The sequence below is a fragment of the Oreochromis aureus genome, linkage group 3 (genome assembly GCF_013358895.1).
Source record: "Oreochromis aureus strain Israel breed Guangdong linkage group 3, ZZ_aureus, whole genome shotgun sequence".
NCBI classification, from domain to species: domain Eukaryota; kingdom Metazoa; phylum Chordata; class Actinopteri; order Cichliformes; family Cichlidae; genus Oreochromis; species Oreochromis aureus.
The window spans coordinates 82,977,393-82,995,691 of record NC_052944.1 but is presented as its reverse complement, the minus strand read 5'-3'; the positions used below and the strand labels follow the sequence as shown (position 1 = coordinate 82,995,691).

Sequence of the window (18,299 nt, the reverse complement as noted above, 5' to 3'; positions counted from 1 at the left end):
TTCTAATTTCTGAAGTTCGTCCTCCACTTTTTGACGTAAATGAAAAGGAACACGTCTGTGTGGTTGACAGGTTGATTTTACATCTGTGTTTATGTGCAGTTTCACTTGAAAATCTTTGAGTTTTCCAATTCCCTGGAAAAGTTCTGGCTGTTGTTCTACTAGCTTGTCTGCAACAGAACGTTGAGACTGAAAAGAGACCGCAGTGACAATCTGGAGGAGTCCTAAGTCTTTTGAGGTTTCAAAACTCAAAATATTGAAACCTCCTCCTTTAATGACAAAGAAAGAACACCTAACTGTTTTGTCTTGTTTTTCCACACTACACCTGAACGCACCACACACAGGGAGAGATGTAGATGAGTGGTATGGGTAAATCTTGATGTCTGTAGAAGTTAACGTAGGACGTGGTGTCAGTTTGTTGTAGGTAGCTTTAGTTAAGCAGTTAGCAGTGGCCCCAGAGTCGATTAGCACCGGTATCTGGGTGCCCATTACTCTGACTTCAGTGTGTGGGAGTCTAGGATGTTGAGCTGTGTTCACCACATATACATAAGCGTCATCACTGCTGGATGTGCGCCCTGTCTCCACATGTGCAGCGCTGTCTGTTACTTGATGAACAGTTTGTGGTGGCAGGTTTTTCTTATACTTCTTTCCACAATGTGTCTCTTTTCTCTTTGAGTGACATTGCTTTGCAAAATGATTGAATTTGCCACAAGAATTACAGATTTTGTCTTTCGCTGGGCAGCCTTGCTCATGAGGATATCTGCCTCCACAGTTTCGACAGCGGTTATTCGGCTGCCATGAGGGTGTCCATTTGTTTCTAGCCGTGGTGTCACGTCCTGTTTTGTGCTGTACTTTATTAACTGCAGCTGTCTTGTCAGCTTCCATCCCTGTAGCTTGCAATTCAGACAACTCACATGCACGGCCATGATTTAATAGATCATCCAACGTTAAATCAGGTTCTCTGAGTGCTTTTCTACGCAGCTGTGATGATGTACAGCTTTGGATCATTTGTGTTTTGATTTTTGCAGTCATGTCTGCAAACTCACAGTTTTTGGCTAAAATCCTAAGCCTGGTGTGATAGTTGTCCAACTTTTCACCTGATTCCTCCACCACTTTCCTGAACAGATAAATCTGATACTGCACGTTTTTCTTAGGCGCAAAGTATGCTGACAGCTTCTGTTTTGTATCTGCGTACTTGTCGCCATCCGTTGCTAACGTGTCGTAAACGTCATGCACTTTTTCACCAGCCACATGCAGCAATAATGCTCTTAATCTCGCATCTCCAGTAATGTTCATTGCTGTGGTGTAGTTTTCAAACCTTTGAAGCCATTTCGTCCAGCGAGGTCCGACGGAACCGAGGTCGGTCTCCGTGTCGAAGGGTGGAAGTGGAGTAGCGTGTGTAGCCATGTTCTTGTCTCCTAAGCTCCAGGTAGGGCAACTTCCTTCGTCTTGCTTTGGTTGTAGCCTTTACTCGCCAATGTAATGTTTGCATTCCTCAAACATTAATGATGCAGGGTTCGTACGGGTGCTTGAAATCCTTGAAAATGCTTAAATTCTAATGTCGTCTTTTCAAGGTTTGAAAAGTGCTTGAATTTCAGATGTGGTGCTTAAAAGTGCTTGAAAATGTAAGTGTATTTCATTCACAATAAATAGCTATCTGATTGAATTGTTTTCTTATCAGATAGAGAAATAAAATGAGACGCAAAAGCAAAATTTCCCCGCCTGGGCTGTCTTGCGTCTGTTTCAATATGTGACCCCGCCCCTCCCTCGGACAGTCGGGGATGAGTGCGCTAACATACCTGTAGGTTGCTGTTTTAATGAGTGTTTGATGGAAAACAACAATGGCGGAGTTTGTGTTCTCCAGTCGCATGATAGGTGAGTCCTAGTAAATAATTTTCCAGTACGCGTACGTTACACATGCTATTTTTTTTAAATTATGGTTATTATTTTGCTAGCTATCAAACTCGCTGGAGAAATGATTGAAATGCACTGAGTGTGATGCAGTATGGCAGCGCTATTACGGAATATGCTGTGAACTTAGCTAACATTACTTAGCAGTAATATGAGTTAATTTACTCAAGTGAAAGCTTTAAACATTAGCCCGATACATAACTAGCTAACTTAAGGCTTTCTGATTAACCCTCTGGGGTCGACGGACCCAGAGTCTCCATTTCAACTTGGGTCGAACGTGCGGACTTCAAGCTATATACCAGTTTTTAAATTGTGTTGATAGGTCACGTAAAACCGATGTTTTGGGGGTTCTGAATAAAACAGTGGCGTTTACTCCGGGAAGAAACGGTAAAAACGGCATTTTTTATGGAGAGCGCTAGCAAACACGCTTTGCTTGTGAGTGAAAAAAGAAAAAACACTCCTTCCCTATTGGTGGAAAAATGTACCATGTCGACCAATCAAAAAATGATACGGCAACATGTGGTATTTGGTTGTTGGGAAGAGAGAGAGAGTGAGTGAGCAAAAAAGAGAGAGAGAGTTTTGATACGTGAGAGATTTGTGATGTTTATCATGTTTGGAGTCTCAAGTTAGTGTGTTTTCTTGTGTAGTTAGTGTGTAGTGTAGTCGTTTTATTTTGTTTTGTGTGTCAGTTCTACTAGTGAACGTCACAGTTGCTGCAACTGTGTGCTGGAAAAGCTTAAAAAGGGACCTTGAAAGTGCTTAAAAAGTGCTTGAATTTGACCCTGAAAAAAGCGTACGAACCCTGATGACACCTTCAGTATTTCCATTCTTTAATTCTCAGGCTTGCAGCGGCAACACAGTCTGCAGTGCTAACTTGTTTATCTCCCATTTTTCGTTGTCCCTCTTTTCTGTATTCTCCTTCCGCCTTACATTTGACCTTTCAAAATAAAATCTCTGTAAACATCACAACTGTGTACCTGGATGGTCTGCTGATAACTGGGACTTCACCCAAATACTCAGATGTTCTGATATTTGTTCTTTGGGTGTTTATTCAGTTGTTGTTTCTTTGACATCTCGCTCACTCACAGCATGATGTCTGTAAACAGGGTGAGCAGCTAGCTTGTCTCTGTCCAAAGATAAAGAGCAGCTGTACCTGGGCCTCCTTGTTCTGATGGTTGTTTGTCCATAACTGACATCTTCACTTCTCACCGCTGAGTAGATCACAGCTGAATCAGTCTCTGTACAACAAGCACATTAAAATTACTGCAGGTACAACTGCAACAGTACTGTGATGTTATTACACATTATTATTTAGTTTTATGTGGCTTTTTGAAGATATTAAGTGTTGCCTTTTTATAAACCACGATATCTTTTCACAGTTTTTCCATCCTAACACCTCTGCTGTGAAACTCAGAGTGACCACAAAGAACTGTGGAGTTTCTGAGAAATGCACACTGACACTCTTCAGAACAGAGCTCAAAGCAAACATGTTCTCACAGCATGAACACTATTATTAGCCACAGTAAAACACACTGTGCTGTGTCACACAGTGTCACCTGCTTCAGACTAAGACCAGTGAACAACAGGAAGTAGCTGCTGTGTATTTTTCACAACTTCAAATCAAATCAAATCAAATCAAATCACCTTTATTGTCACGTCACATGTGCAGGTACACTGGTACAGTACATGCGAGTGAAATTCTTGTGTGCAAGCTTCACAAGCAACAGAGTTGTGCAAAATACAATAACGTGCAACAAGCAAAATATAAAAATGGTTAATCTAAAAAGTAATAAATATATGTACCATATATAAAGGTATATACATTACTGAATGTGTGTACTAAATATGTTTTTCTACGTGTGTGTGTGTGTGTGTGTGTGTGTGTGTGAGTGTGTATATACATGTTTTACAAATGAAATAGAGTAAACAATAAAATAAGATATATAAAATATAAAATATACAGAGGTAGGTATGTGCAAAACAGTGGCATTAATGTACAGTATGGAGTGCATAATGTTGAAGTTCCAGTAGTGAGGGTGAGGTGTCTATGACGTGTTCAGCAGTCTGATGGCCTGGTGGAAAAAGCTGTCTCTCAGTCTGCTGGTGCGGGACGGATGCTGCAGAACCTCCTTCCTGATGGAAGTAGTCTGAAGAGTTTATGGCTGGGGTGACTGGAGTCCTTGATGATCCTCCCCGCTTTCCTCAGGCACCGCTTCCTGTAGATGTCTTGGAGGAGGAAGCTCACCTCCAATTATCCGTTCAGCACACCGCACTACTCTCTGGAGAGCTTTGCGGTTGTAAGCGGTGGTGTTGCCATACCAGGTGGTGATGCATCCAGTGAGGATGCTCTCAATGGCACAGCGATAGAAGGTCCTGAGGATGCGGGGCTCATGCCGAATCTTTTCAGTCTCCTGAGAAAGAAGAGGCGCTGCTGCGCCTTCTTCACTGTCTTGTTTATGTGTACTGACCACGTAAGATCCTCAGCCAGATGTACACCAAGGAAGCGGAAGCTGCTCACTCTCTCCACAGCGGCACCGTTGATGGTGATGGGGTGTGTACTCCTCTGCACCTCCGGAAGTCCACTATCAGCTCCTTTGTCTTTGCGACGTTGAGGGTGAGATGGTTGTCTTGACACCAGTGGGTCAGGGCGCTGACCTCCTCCCTGTAGGCTGTCTCATCACCGTTGGTGATAAGACCCACCACTGTAGTGTCGTCCGCAAACTTCACAATGATGTTGGAGTTGTTAGTGGCGTGCAGTCGTGAGGTGTAGAGTGAGTACAGGAGAGGGCTCAGTACACACCCCTGTGGAGCACCAGTGTTCAGTGTGATGGGGGATGAGGTGGTGCTGCCCAGTCTGACCACTTGGCGTCTGTCAGACAGGAAGTTAAGGATCCAGCTGCAGAGGAGCTGCTCAGTCCTAGATCCTGCAGTTTCCTGTCCAGCTTCGAGGAACGATGGTATTGAATGCTGAGCTGTAATCTACAAACAGCATTCTCACATACGTGTCTCTCTTCTCCAGGTGTGACAGGGCAGCATGGAGTGTCAGGGCTATGGCATCATCAGTGGACCTGTTGTGGCGGTATGCGAACTGTAGAGGGTCCAGTGAGTCGGGTAGTGCAGAGCAGATGAAGTCCCTGACCAGCTTCTCGAAGCATTTGCTCACGATGGGGTCAGGGCTACAGGTCGCCAGTCGTTCAATGATGAGATGGTGGAGGATTTGGGTACAGGGACGATGGTGGCCATTTTGAAGCAGGCTGGGACTACAGACAGAGAGAGGAAAGGTTGAAGATATGTGTAAACACTCCAGCCAGCTGAGCCGCGCATGACTTGAGGACGCGGCCGGGAATCCCGTCCGGACCAGTAGCTGCGTGGGTTCACTCTCCTGAAGTACCTCCGCACATCCTCCTCAGACACAGTGTGCGCACTGGCGTCATCCGCGGTGCGCACACTGTCGGTCTCCTGGTGTTCGCTGTGTCGAATCTAGCGTAGAATACGTTTAGATCCTCACACAGAGAGGCCGTGGTCTGCGGTGTGCTGGTTTTCCTCTAAAGTCTGTGATCGTGTTTAGTCCCTGCCACATACTCCGAGGGTTGTCAAACTGTTGCTCTACCCTGTCCCTGTACTCACGTTTGGCTGCTTTGATCGTCTTCCGGAGTTGGTAATGTGCGTGTTTGTAGTCCGATGTGTTCGCGGAGGCAAAAGCGGTGCTCCGTGCCCCGCTAGCGCCGTGCGAACATCTCCGATAATCCAGGGTTTTTGATTTGGGAAGGATTTAACTGTTCCGGATGGGACGACATCTTCCACGCATTTTCTGATAAATCCACAGACTGAGTCTGTGTATTCATCGATGTCTTTAGCAGCCACGTGAAACATTTCCCAGTCCGCGTGATCAAAACAGTCCCGCAGCGTAGACTCGATTGGTCCGACCAACGATGCACCGCCCTCAGGGTTGGAGCTTCCTGTTTCAGCTTCTGCCTGTAGGCGGGTAGAAGCAGGATGGAGCGGTGATCTGATTGGCCGAATGGGGGCGCGGGGAGGGCTTTGTACGCATCCCGGAAAGAGGTGTAGCAGTGGTCAAGAAGCCGGTCTCCACGAGTGTTGAAATGGATGTGTTGGTGGAGTTTTGGTGAGACTTTCTTCAGGTTACCCTTATTAAAGTCCCCGGTCGTGATAAACGCCGCCTCTGGGTGTGCGGTTTCCTCACTGCTGATCGCGCTGTACAGTTCCCTGAGTGCTCGGTCAGTGTCGGCTTGTGGGGGAATGTAAACAGCCGTAATAATCACTGCTGTAAATTCCTCGGTAGCCAGAATGGCCGGCACTTAACCATCAGGTACTCCAGGTCCGGTGAGCAGAAGGATTTGACCGGTGCACGTTCGCATAATCACACCAGCTGTTGTTGATCATGAAACACACACCACCGCCTCTGCTTTTCCCAGTAAGCTCCTGTGACCTGTCCGCGCGGTGCACAGAGAACCCGGTAGTTGTACTGCGGAGTCCGGTACCTTGTCCGATAGCCAGGTTTCTGTGAGGCAGATCACGCAGCAGTCCCGCATCTCTCGCTGGAATGAGATCCGTGCCCGAAGCTCGCACAGCTTGTTCTCCAGAGACTGCACATTAGCCAGTAATAAGCTGGGTAACGGTGGTCTGTTAGTGCGCCGTCTCAGTCGAACCAGAACGCCAGATCTTCTCCCTCTGCGTCGGCGTTTGCGGCCTCCGGGCCCAGAACAAAGGCGTCTCAGGTGAGATGAATGGGGTCTGCAAACGGAGGGTCCGTGTTGCAAAACTTGAACTCCGGAAAGTGATGAGAAAGTCCGTCTTTTATGTCCAGTAAGGTTTGTCGGTCGTACACAAGGAGACATGTGCTACTCGTGAAAAAATAAAGAAAAAGTAAAATTAAACACAAAAAACAGCTGTTGCTTGGGGGAGCTCGCGACGAGGCTGCCATATTCGGCGCCATCTTGATGTAGACAAAAAGTTTCATTGCATTAAAAAACATTTGCTTTGTTCTAAAACAGAGTATTAACAGAAATTAGTCAGTGGGCACTAAAACAGCCTTGTTAAAAAGTGAATTCCTCATTAAAAAAAATCTAAAAATGAAAATGCAAAAAAGTCAAATTAAGACTGATGGCCTGTATATGTGCCATGTGGAATATTGCCTATTTAGATTGAATCCATGATGTTCTTGTTCAGCCTGAGAAATTATCCATGTGACTGATTAGTGATGGCTGCAGTGTCAGGAAGGGGAACTCTGGCTAAGTTGCCACACTGTCAATGACGCTGCTAAAAAGATGCATTGTGTACGAGCGTCTTTATTGATTAATCCTCTGTTTAGGTAGAGAATATTTCTACTCTTGAACTGTGGAAATATATATGTTGAGCAATTTTCACTCCGTTTGCAAATATACTGAGAGAGCATTAGAGATGTTTAGAAGATTTATTTTTTGATATATTGTTGGCTCATGGGCGTAACTTTGTGCTGAACTGTCTAAATAAATAAATACATTGGTTTTAAACGAGGACCACTGGCATTTTTGCTCGTCAGCTCTCCACTGATGTATTCAGAATCAGAATCAGAATAATTTATTAATCCATAAGGAAGTTATTCCTAGATGGCAAAAATACCACATGGAGCTTATTTATGTATATATTCAATCATCTACATCATTGTATTGACACCAATAAACTATACCAACAACTATTCCTACATGACCTCGTAGAGCTAAACCTTGCTGAGCTAAGTATTGATGGAACCTACACTCTTCAATAATCCATCTGTTGCTTCCTCCTGTTGTCTGGCAACAGCTGAAGAAAGCTGTGAAGCTACAGTGTTTCGTTTTAAGCACAGATGTTCATGGCATGGATGTGTACCTGATTTTTTGCATGTGCCTAGAACCTGAAAAGAGCCTTTTTCCAATTTCTAAAGCCTGCACTCACAGAGGCAGGCTCACACTTGCTTGCAAATGTTGACTGATTTGAATAAATTTGGACCAGTAAAAACACAGAACCCCTTGTAGTGGCACTGTAATGCAACCAAGGAAAAGTTGTGAACCCTTTTTGTTTAAAAGACAACACACATTTAGCTCGCTTCTGCACTGCTATAAACTCAGGATCAGGTTGCAGGCTTTGTGCAGGTGATGATGTCTGAAACATCAAATCCTTCTCTGTCCCTGTCATCTGTGTTTGGTTCCTGACATGGGGCTCAAGTCCCTGTGGTAAACATGGCAAGAAAACTTGCCACTCTCTGAAATGACTATATTTTAAATGATTGTATTGCACATATTAACCCACTCCCTGCATGCACACAGCACAGCACACTGCCAACCCCCCTCCACCCAACTGAATCATCTGTAAGCCCCTTCCTCACATATACGGCATATTGTTAACGTCAAACTTTGCAGTGATTTATGGTGGCAGACGTCGACAAATAGGGAAAAAAAATATTTTCCTTGCATTGCAATTATTTTACATTTACATTTTTTGCAGATAAGCTAAAGAACAGCTAACCAGATGTTTCTGTTACTCCTCAACTCACCATCACCATCATAGACTACATCTTTTTGTAACCAACAAGCCTACAATCAGTGTTGGGGAGTAACGGAATACATGCACCAGCATTACGTATTTAAAATCCAACATATGACTAACTGCTACAGTTCATTACAGTTACCGTTATAGTTACTGTTTAAATAAATAGAATACACAGCGGTCATTTCTGGTTTCATATGTTAGTTAGGCTATCCCCTCTCTATGCCTTCTCCAGTTTGGTGACCTGCGCCACAGTTGGGTGCAGGTTTAGCTCAGTTGGATGGGCATCTATCATATATTGCATGGCTGAGAGTGGCCGGTTTGAGTACGACTTGTGGCCCTTTTTTTTACTCAATTTCCATCTGGAATTAATACAGTTTCTCTGATTCTGAATGCTGGAAACCCAAACAAAACACGCAATAAGAGGCTCTAATGCAGGGGTCGGCAACCTTTCTGATGATGAGTGCCATCTAAATTTTCCTCAGGAGTCAATGTGCCATATGATTGCATTAGCAATAAATTTAATAATGCTGTATATGAACAGTTACACACTATAAAGAACAACTTTCTAGAATTATATTTGTTCGCAGATGTTGGCAGCTATCAGCGAATAGTTATCAGCTATTTTGAAACAAAAAAAGAAGACGCAAGAACTCCATAACAGCAAATGAACTGTACAACAGAAAATGCAAATGCTATTTATGGTCTCCTCACAACAATGATATGAAAAATAAGCTGTGCCAACATGGCATGTTTGTTAATACAGAGATACATATGATAATGTGATCTCTGGTCTCCCACTCAGAGATACAGGTCTCCGAGTGTCCAGCATTCAGACGGCTACCTGAGAGAAAATCTGCTCACACAGATATGTAGAGCCAAATACTGTCAATAAGGCCTCTGCAATGCTCTGAAGACAGTTAAACTTGTCAGGTAGTGATGTCCAGCAGGTGAAAATGCAAGCTCCATGAACACACACAGCTGTGGATTCCAGCTGCGTTCGTAGTTCTGCAAACTTTGACCCCCACAGAGTCGAGCTTTTCAGTTCAATCAGCTGCATTTCGATGCCCACTGTGTCCAGCCAGTTAATGCGAGACAAATCCAGCTGCTCATTAAAGTTTTCTGGTTTGATCAGAAAAGAAAACATTGGTCCATACACCTGAAAGTCACGAAAACATTGTGAATTCTGTCTCGAGTCTACAGATGTATCCGTGTATTTCTGTGGTGCTGATGCTGTGCTGAGCGGAGAGCTCCTGAAGCATTTGAAGTGTTGGGATGTGGAAATTTCAACATCAGTTGAAAAAACTGCCAGCTAGTAACGTCCCTCTCACCAGTAGGCTAAGTTATTTTTAGCCAATTACAAGTTGAATCTGATAGTTGGGGTTGTTAGCTAAGATATCGTCATTAAGAAGTGGCACAACTAATGTGTCTATGCGAGCTAATTTGCGATGTGCACCGCTGGCCCAGTCATTTATTTTTTAATGCACCTTCTCAGATTAGTTCACTGCGTGTCGTGCCAGCTGTGGCACGAGTGCCCAGGGTTGCCGACCCCTGCTCTAATGTAAGCATCCTGTTGGTGTAATGTTGGTGGCGTCAGTTACACAATGGACCCAGAGCCAGCACAACAGAGCCAGCAGTGCATGGGGAGGAATGCATTTCTTGGCAATTCCAACACCACTTCATAAGAAGAATGGGACGGACGAAACTTCAGTATCGTCGATGTACCATATTGCGGTTTTGTCGGCCATGAAAAGGTTCAACAGTAGTACAATCTCAGCAGCTGCAGCCTCCACTTCACCATCGCCGCAGCACATGTCCAGCTAAACTGCTGGACATGCTGGTAGGCAAGAAGTGAAGCAGCTCATAGCGGTGAGAAGTGACTGTCAGGGGAAAGCAGTTTGCATTAATAGATGATTAAACATGCAACTACTTTGCTGGCAGTAATTGAAATGTTTAAAGAAAATCAACAAGCTATTTAGGCAACAAAATTAATAATTTTATTGGGGGGGTTATATTGGCTGGATCTCATTATTGGTGTGGTCATAACCCCCCTAATGCGCCTGGGCATACTGTTAAGCAGCTAGCAAAGCTAAGCCCTCTGCTGGTGAATAGCAGAGAACATCAAGCTACTAGAATGTCTACAACACATATGGTTCTACTGCTCTCTTTACTTTTCAAGACATAAACATGAAAGACTGCAGCAGATAATACACAAAACTAGTTGAAAAGAGAGTTTTTAGTATTACTTTTTTATCAGCAGAATGATCCCAGACCTGAGGAACCTTTTGTCTCAACCTTGCTTGGTGACCCTGAGCTCTACTTTCTGAACTCTTCCATCATCACTGGGAAAAGTGTTTGTAACGAGTGCTTTACACCAGTTGCTTTGGGCCGCATCACTCTACTTAAGCAGCCCAGTGTTGCCTTTCTCAATGTTAGGATATAACTTTAGCAACTTCTGACAAGCTTGAAGTGTGTGTAAATGCTTGGATTTCTAGCGACTTCAAAAGTGGTCTGCGAGATGCTGCACTTGCCGCCATTGCTATTTATAGAGATCCTTCCCTGTGAACTACCAGGAGTACATGCCTTTTGAATGAGGAGTCAGACTGGACTAAGTATTTGAGGTGAGTCTCTCTTTTCATATCGGCAGACCAGTACAGCATCTGCATCACTGCAGCCGCAGCACCTATCCATCTGTCGATCTCGGTCCCTGTTCCCCTCGGCTGTGAACTAGACCCTGAGATACATAAACCCCTCCACTCAGGGCAGGAACTCGTCCCTGACCTTGAGTGGGTACGTCATCATTTTCCAGCTGAGGACCATGGCCTCAGATTTGGAGGTGCTGATATTTATTCCCACCAACTTCACACTCTGCTGCAAACCATTCCAGTGCGAGCTGGAGGCCATCACTGGAATAAGCCAAAAGAACCACATCATCTTCAAAGAGCAGAGATAGCTATGCCACTTGCCTATGCCTAGAAATTCTGTCCATAAACATTTTGAACAGAATCAGTGAAAAGGGTAGTCCTGGAGTTCATCATCCACCGACTTATGGCTGGCAATACAGACCACGCTCTTGCAATGGGTTAGACACTGCATTCTCCCAAAGCACACCCACGGGACCCCCAAGGTGGGACATGGTCAAATACCTTCTGCACAAAATACATGTAGACTGGTTGGGCAAACTCCCATGCCCCTCCAATATCCTCGAGAGGGTAAAGAGCTGGTCCAGTGTTCCGCAACTGGGACAAAACTGCATTTTTCTTCCTGTTTCCGAGGTTCGACTAACAGACGGACTCTCATCCCAGCACCTAGGCATAGACTTTCCTGGTGGAGACTGAGGAGTGTGATCCTCTCTAGTTTGAGCACACCCTCTGATCCCCCTTCTTGGAGATGAAAAGCACCACCCTGGTCTGCCAGTCGAGAGGTACCCCTCCTTAATTTTCCCCTTGTTTTTGTCAGGAAAAAGTGAAGAAATAAGGGAACACGTAAAATGAGCATCTTCCTGCATTTCATTGGTATTAGAGACTGCACAGCTAAATGCAGAATTTATAAAATTAGGAACTGGCTAAAGTGATACTTGTTTTTATTTCCTGTAATTGTGAAGAACAAAAGGTTATAATTAGAATTTATAGCTAGGATTTATAAATCTTAACTCGTTTGATCTGCTCCTACAAACAAACCCAAGGAGAAATGTTATTTAAATATAGAGACATGTGGTATCCACAGAAATGTCAAAATCTCAACTAAGCTCACAAAAGCATTTTAACAACCACCAACCAGCTGAAACAGCAAATGATTAAAGAGCAGGGAAACAGATTCTGCAAAAAGATGTAACACAAAGTGTGGATAGTTCACCCGAGGACACGTACACTGACATGCTATTGGGTGCTGTCTGGCAGACATCTCACAGATCCTGAAACTGTAGGTGTCGTCACTCACCACCCAAAATTCATTGAACCAGCGGCAAAAGAAGACCATACCTCTGCTTCACATTTGAAAAACATTGTAATTAATTCTCTCTTACTTTGGCTGTTTTGCTTTCACCATGATTAAACAGCCCTTCCTGCACAGCTCTGTCAGTCTGCATCGAGACCAGTTTCTAATCAACAGTCTCTATTTTCTGCATTATTTGCTTGCTTATTGGGCACCAGTTTTGGACAGTGTTGTTGGCCGCTGTTCAATACCGCACAAATCTCAACTTTCACAAAATATGACAACCTTCCGTAAATTACTTTCTTATCGTTGTGGAGGGGTTCGTATGTTCTGTGGGGTTTCTGTGTTGGCAGGGGACTTTGTTGGTGGGGTCTCCCATGGCAAATTGTTCTTGGGTGAGGAACTAGACAAAGACAAGTGGACGACCACAAAGCTGCCATCTCTTTTAAATTAGAACTGACAAACTTCCCCACAGATCACAAAGCAAACATGATCACATGGCATGAACACTTTTATTAGCCTGAGTAGAAAACACTGTGGTGAGAAGTGCCACCTGCTTCAGATTAGGTGGAGTGAACAACAGGAAGGAGCTGTTGTGCGGAACTTCAGAATGATATTTGATACTAGAAGACATTTGCTTTGTTTAGTCTCATATCAACAATAAATCTCAATAATCCTGCTGATAACTTGTGTGGGGAGATGAGTCTGCGAGGAGCATTCACACACTTTCTGCACATCAGAAGATGTATACAAAAAACTGGACTATTGGGCAAGAACTGTTCCATATTCTGACTGTTTGACTGATGTTCTCACAATTTTCTGTTTCACAAATGGTTGAATTTAACCCGCAAACACACACACAAAACAAAAACAAACACAACTCTTGAACCCTGCCATTGCTGATCTCAAGCCTGGATAAGAAAAGAGGAGGGGTGAGTGAAAGTGATGCCGTGGTGACACAATAAAGGGTCCAGGGTCACAATAACAACAGGATTCATTCTAAAGGACATGGATGGGCACGTAAAATTGAAAAAATGGGTGAAAGATTATAAAAGACACATTACATCTAAAATAAAAAGTTTGACCTGTAGTCAAAGCAGTGCTAAAAAAGTCATCACAAAAAAACAATAGGGTTCATCCACTTGTGGTCATTAATGTTGTCAGTAATTCTGAAAAGATTTAAATGCAAAATTTTAAAGATACATTTATCCTCAATTAAAAGTTTGTCCTGATGGTGCTGCTCGAGTTTCATTATCTAGGAGCTACTTATGTGTTCAAGAAATAAACAAAGTGCTTGACACAAACACTTGGTCAGTAATTGTATGTTGAAGGTAAACGTGTTCGTAAGATTGAAGGAGAATGCTAATATCTTAGCATGTTAGTATTAGCATGTAGCTTTAAAGCAAAGCCTCATTGAACCATGACAGAGACAGAAGAAGAGCAGCTGTACCTCTCAGATTTGATTTCTTCTTCTTGTCTTTGATGATGATTTTTCCACAAGTGACGTCTTCAGTTCTCACTGCTGAGTAAACTGTAGCTGGATCACTGTCTGCACAACAAACACACACAGAGGACATCAGTGCAGGAATAACAGCTGATCATATAGAAACTGATAATATTTAAGAAGTGGAATTTAGATTCACTGAATGAATCAGACCTGATACAGGAGGAAGTAACTGAGCTTTTATCAGCAGGATGAATGTTTTTAACATGTCAGGATGTCACAGAAACCACCAAATTATTAACTTAGAATAATGTTGGATTAAATTTTAAATATGGACACATAGATGGAATTTTAAAATGTGGTGTGATTATTGAATATGAATCAATGAAGTGAATTAAAAAAACAGCAAATACTGTATATAATACAAATCAACATATGACTGAAAAAAGTATTAGAGTTTTATCTGTAGAGTCGTGGTCTGTGTGCAGAGTTTACTGTTTGTTCAGAAACAGGATGCTGGACGACTGCAGAGCTGTTAGCTTCAGTTAACCACAGACCACAAACACACAGTCCAGCTCACAGTGAACAACACTCAGTAAGGACAGAGTTAAACATTCATGGTTACATTTGGTTTGATCTTTGAAATCTAAACCAACACTGCAGACAGTTTATCACTAAGTGTGTAAATACATATAATATGAGCATTAATATAAACTCTTTTAGGGTTAAATTCTGGCACCAGATTAGTAAAATGCTTAATTAAACATTTTTAATATATTTTATATATTGTTTCTATTTTTCTATTTCATAACTGTGAATTTAAACCATCCATCACATGATAACAGTAAGAAATAGTGCTCATAAACATAAATCTAATTCTAACCATCATCCTAAAACCCAGGATAAATTATGTGAAGAAGGTCAAAGGAAATGTCCTCAAACATGATATTATATTATATTATATTATATTATATTATATTATATTATATTATATTATATTAACAAGCAGTGTCACAGTGCCTACATCCGTCTTTCACTGATGGAGCAGACACTGGGCTCGCTCATGTTATAGACTCAGTTATCCAAGAAAGAATAACAGGAGTTTAAACTATTGTGAACCTCAACATGAGTCAGTTATATTTTTGTGTTTCAAATCAGAAACGAAGTTTTAACAGGACTCGTAGGTTATTACTGAAACAAAAGGCGTGACATCAAAGTTTATGTGGAAGTTTTACAAACATGTAAAACAGCTTTAAGTGAAGCTGAAATGTTCAACCTCCAAATGTGTGTAAATGTTAACATGTACATAGAAACTAAATACAATTTAAAATGAATGAATGAATTTTTAAAATCCAGAAGTCTCACCTTCAGGTTTCCTGTGAACACATGTTCTCACCAGCAGAACCAGTAACACCAGTAAAACCACAACACAGGCTGATCCAACAGATGACAACACAGATATGAGAGGGGAACCAGCAGGAGGTGTGGATGTAGGTGGAGGTGTGGATGTAGGTGGAGGTGTGGATGTAGGTGGAGGTGTGGTGGTGTGTTTGTCTAAAATAAAGCAAACACAGTCATTAAGTTGTCGTCACATTGTGAATGTTGAAAGCTGCAGAAACACAGACAGGTGAGTGTGTCACCTGTGACAGTGATCCAGCTGGATGGAGACTCTCCATGAGCGCTGATGTCACACTTGTAGAGGCCTTCATCAGACCTGGAAACATGCTGGATGGTCATGTGACCTGTAGGCTGCTTCCTGATGAGGGAGCCATCTTTATAGAAAGCAGCTGGGAGGTTGGAGGGAGTGGTCTTTGTTTTACAGAGCAGAGTGACGTCATCTCCCTCCATCACAGGGAGGACAGGACTCTGCAGGATCACTGATCCACCTCAACACAGAGACAAACTACAGCATTTCATCCATTTACACACAGCTTCATCAACACTAACTCCACACACTCAGCTTACCAGTGACTGTCAGGTTAACCATGTTACTGATGGGACCCTCTCTGGACTCACACCAGTAAACTCCACTGTCCAAAGTGAAGATGTAGCTGATGTTACAGCAAGAACCAGCTGGTTTTCCCCACCCATCTCCACACTGAGTCCTCTGTCCTTCAGTTGTGTTTCTCCTCAGAGTCCATCCAGCAGAGCTGTCGTCCTCCTCACAGCTCAGAGACACAGAGTCTAATTTAAAGAACTGAGAGCTGCTGGGACTCACAGTCAGACGAGCTGTGAGGGTTACAATGAAAAACTGATGATCTGTTAGACTTTACATTGTGAAACATGAACCCAATCAGGTCATATCAGTGAGTATTTATCAGGTTTAAACTGTGACAGAAGAAGGTTACTGACCTTGGTTTGTTGTGCAGCTCAGCAGTGAGATCAGAACTAAAGAGAAATGACACTCAGGTTGATTTGAGGTCAGTGTTGGGGAGTAACAGAGTACATGTACCAACGTTACGTATTTAAAATACTAAATATGAGTAACTGTATTCCGTTACAGTTACTGTTTAAAAAGGTGGTGTTCAGAATGCAGTTACTTTGTTGAAATAAATGGATTACATGGCGGTCTTTTCCTGTTTCATATGTTACGCTATGCCCTCTCTATTTTTGGTTTCCATGCCGGTGGAAACCCAGACAAAACACGCATTAAGAGGCTCTAAATGTACGAGATCGTACCTAATGTCCACCTACTTTTACTCATTTTATATTAAGATTTAAACATCTAGTTGGTATTGGTATGGTTACTAACCTTCAGTAATAGTAATAAATCACACAGTACATTCACGTAGTTGTAAAAGGCATGATAATATATTAAGTATTCAGTATTCAGAATCCATTACAAATACATTTTGGGGCATGTAATCTGTAATCTGTAGTGGAATACATTTTAAAAGTAACTTTCCCAACACTGTTTAAGGTGAACATAAAGAACAACTTCACACAAACTCGTCTCTCTCTGATGAATCTGCTTATTTTCTATTTAACACCAGCAACATGTTTAAAATATATATAAGCAGTGTTGGGTAAGTTACTTTAAATTAGTAACTTAGTTACATTACTAGTTACTTCTCTAAAAAAGTAACTCAGTTACTTCAAGTTACTCGTTACTTTCAGAGTAACTAGTTACTAGGGAAAGTAACTTTGGTTTTACTCAGAATTCTCTTGTTAATGTGTTGCTTCAGTAACTGGATACCCAGCCAGACTGCCAGTCTTCTAGCTTGCTTACTTGCCACAAGTGCACTGTGCCACCTACCAACAGAAAGGAAAAATAATGTGCACATTTCCACGAGAGAAATCACGCCTGGACCGTCGTTGACCGCCGCCATGATTCTAGCCTGCTTTTTACATCCAACACAAAAACTGCAGTCGTGGTGCTTTTGATTGTACTCAGAACTTGGAAATTCTGCCTTCTGAATAGGAAGATGTAGGTAACACCAGACTGCAGATGAGCTGCATACAGAGCTGGACTGGGACAAAACAATCGTCCGGGCATTTTGACTAGAGACCGCCCGCCATTATAGGAAAAATCATAAAGCCTTTGAATGAAAACAAACACTGTTGTGACAGTGATGTACACTGTTCTGATGGTATATATGTATCAATCTATCAATTGTTTGTTGTAAGACTCAGATAATTATTTTTTTAAAAGCAAGACATTTTAAATGAGAATAATAAAGAAAAGTATTTCCTTGTGCCCCCCTTTCCCTGTTAATGCCCTACCTGCCCCCCTGGCAACACTTGACCCACCCCTGCACAGTTACCAGCTGTCAGCTACGTAGAAAAGGATCCTGGTGTTATTTGTCTCTCAGAATCAGTTCATAACTTCCCTTCAACTCATCCATGTCACCTAAAAGGTAAACCTGTTTCTCCATCACCTGTTCAGCTCTGATGATTCAGTAAGAACATCTCCTGGTTTCATCTGCATGTTTCCCTCTCACCAGATAACCAAACCGATATCATGACCAGCAGCTTTACAGCTGTGGCTCCAGCAAACATCAGCTGATACTAGAAATTAATATTAAATAAATTCTAACAACAGCTGATCAAGCTTAAACGTGCTGCTGTTGTTTAGCGCGACATCCGCTGGTTTCCTCTTTCTGGCGCAAAGTGGGCGATAAATAAACAAGAGAGAAAAGCCGATCAGCTGATCATTGATCAGTTTCGTGATTGAAGTAGAAACGGAGAGAATGAGAGAAGAAGAGGCAGCTGTGCAGCTTCAGCTTTGTGTCTTTTTCATTGTAGCTGAAGTCCGGGACAAACTGTGTTCCTTTTCACCTCAGTACGAAACGCGTAATATTTTCTCTGAATACCAGACGATTCTGTTTTTTACTGGACGGTTGGCAACTCTAATAATTAACCGTATGAACAAAATAAAGTTCAGCATCAGTAACATAGCACCCACCCAGCTGTATAGAAACTCCGTCATGCTAGCTAGCACGCAGTACGAAAAAGTCAGCATACCGAAAATAAACTCCACCTAAACTTG

General features: G+C 42.6%; 1 long non-coding RNA gene across 1 annotated transcript; it reads right to left on the bottom strand.

Moving 5' to 3' along the window:
- Positions 1-13,063: 13,063 nt before the first annotated feature.
- On the bottom strand, positions 13,064-15,345 carry LOC120438376. Its single transcript, XR_005611854.1, has 3 exons — positions 15,176-15,345; positions 13,817-13,915; positions 13,064-13,277 (listed from the first exon to the last, which is right to left on the bottom strand). It is a non-coding gene; the product is annotated as an uncharacterized LOC120438376 (long non-coding RNA).
- Positions 15,346-18,299: the final 2,954 nt, after the last annotated feature.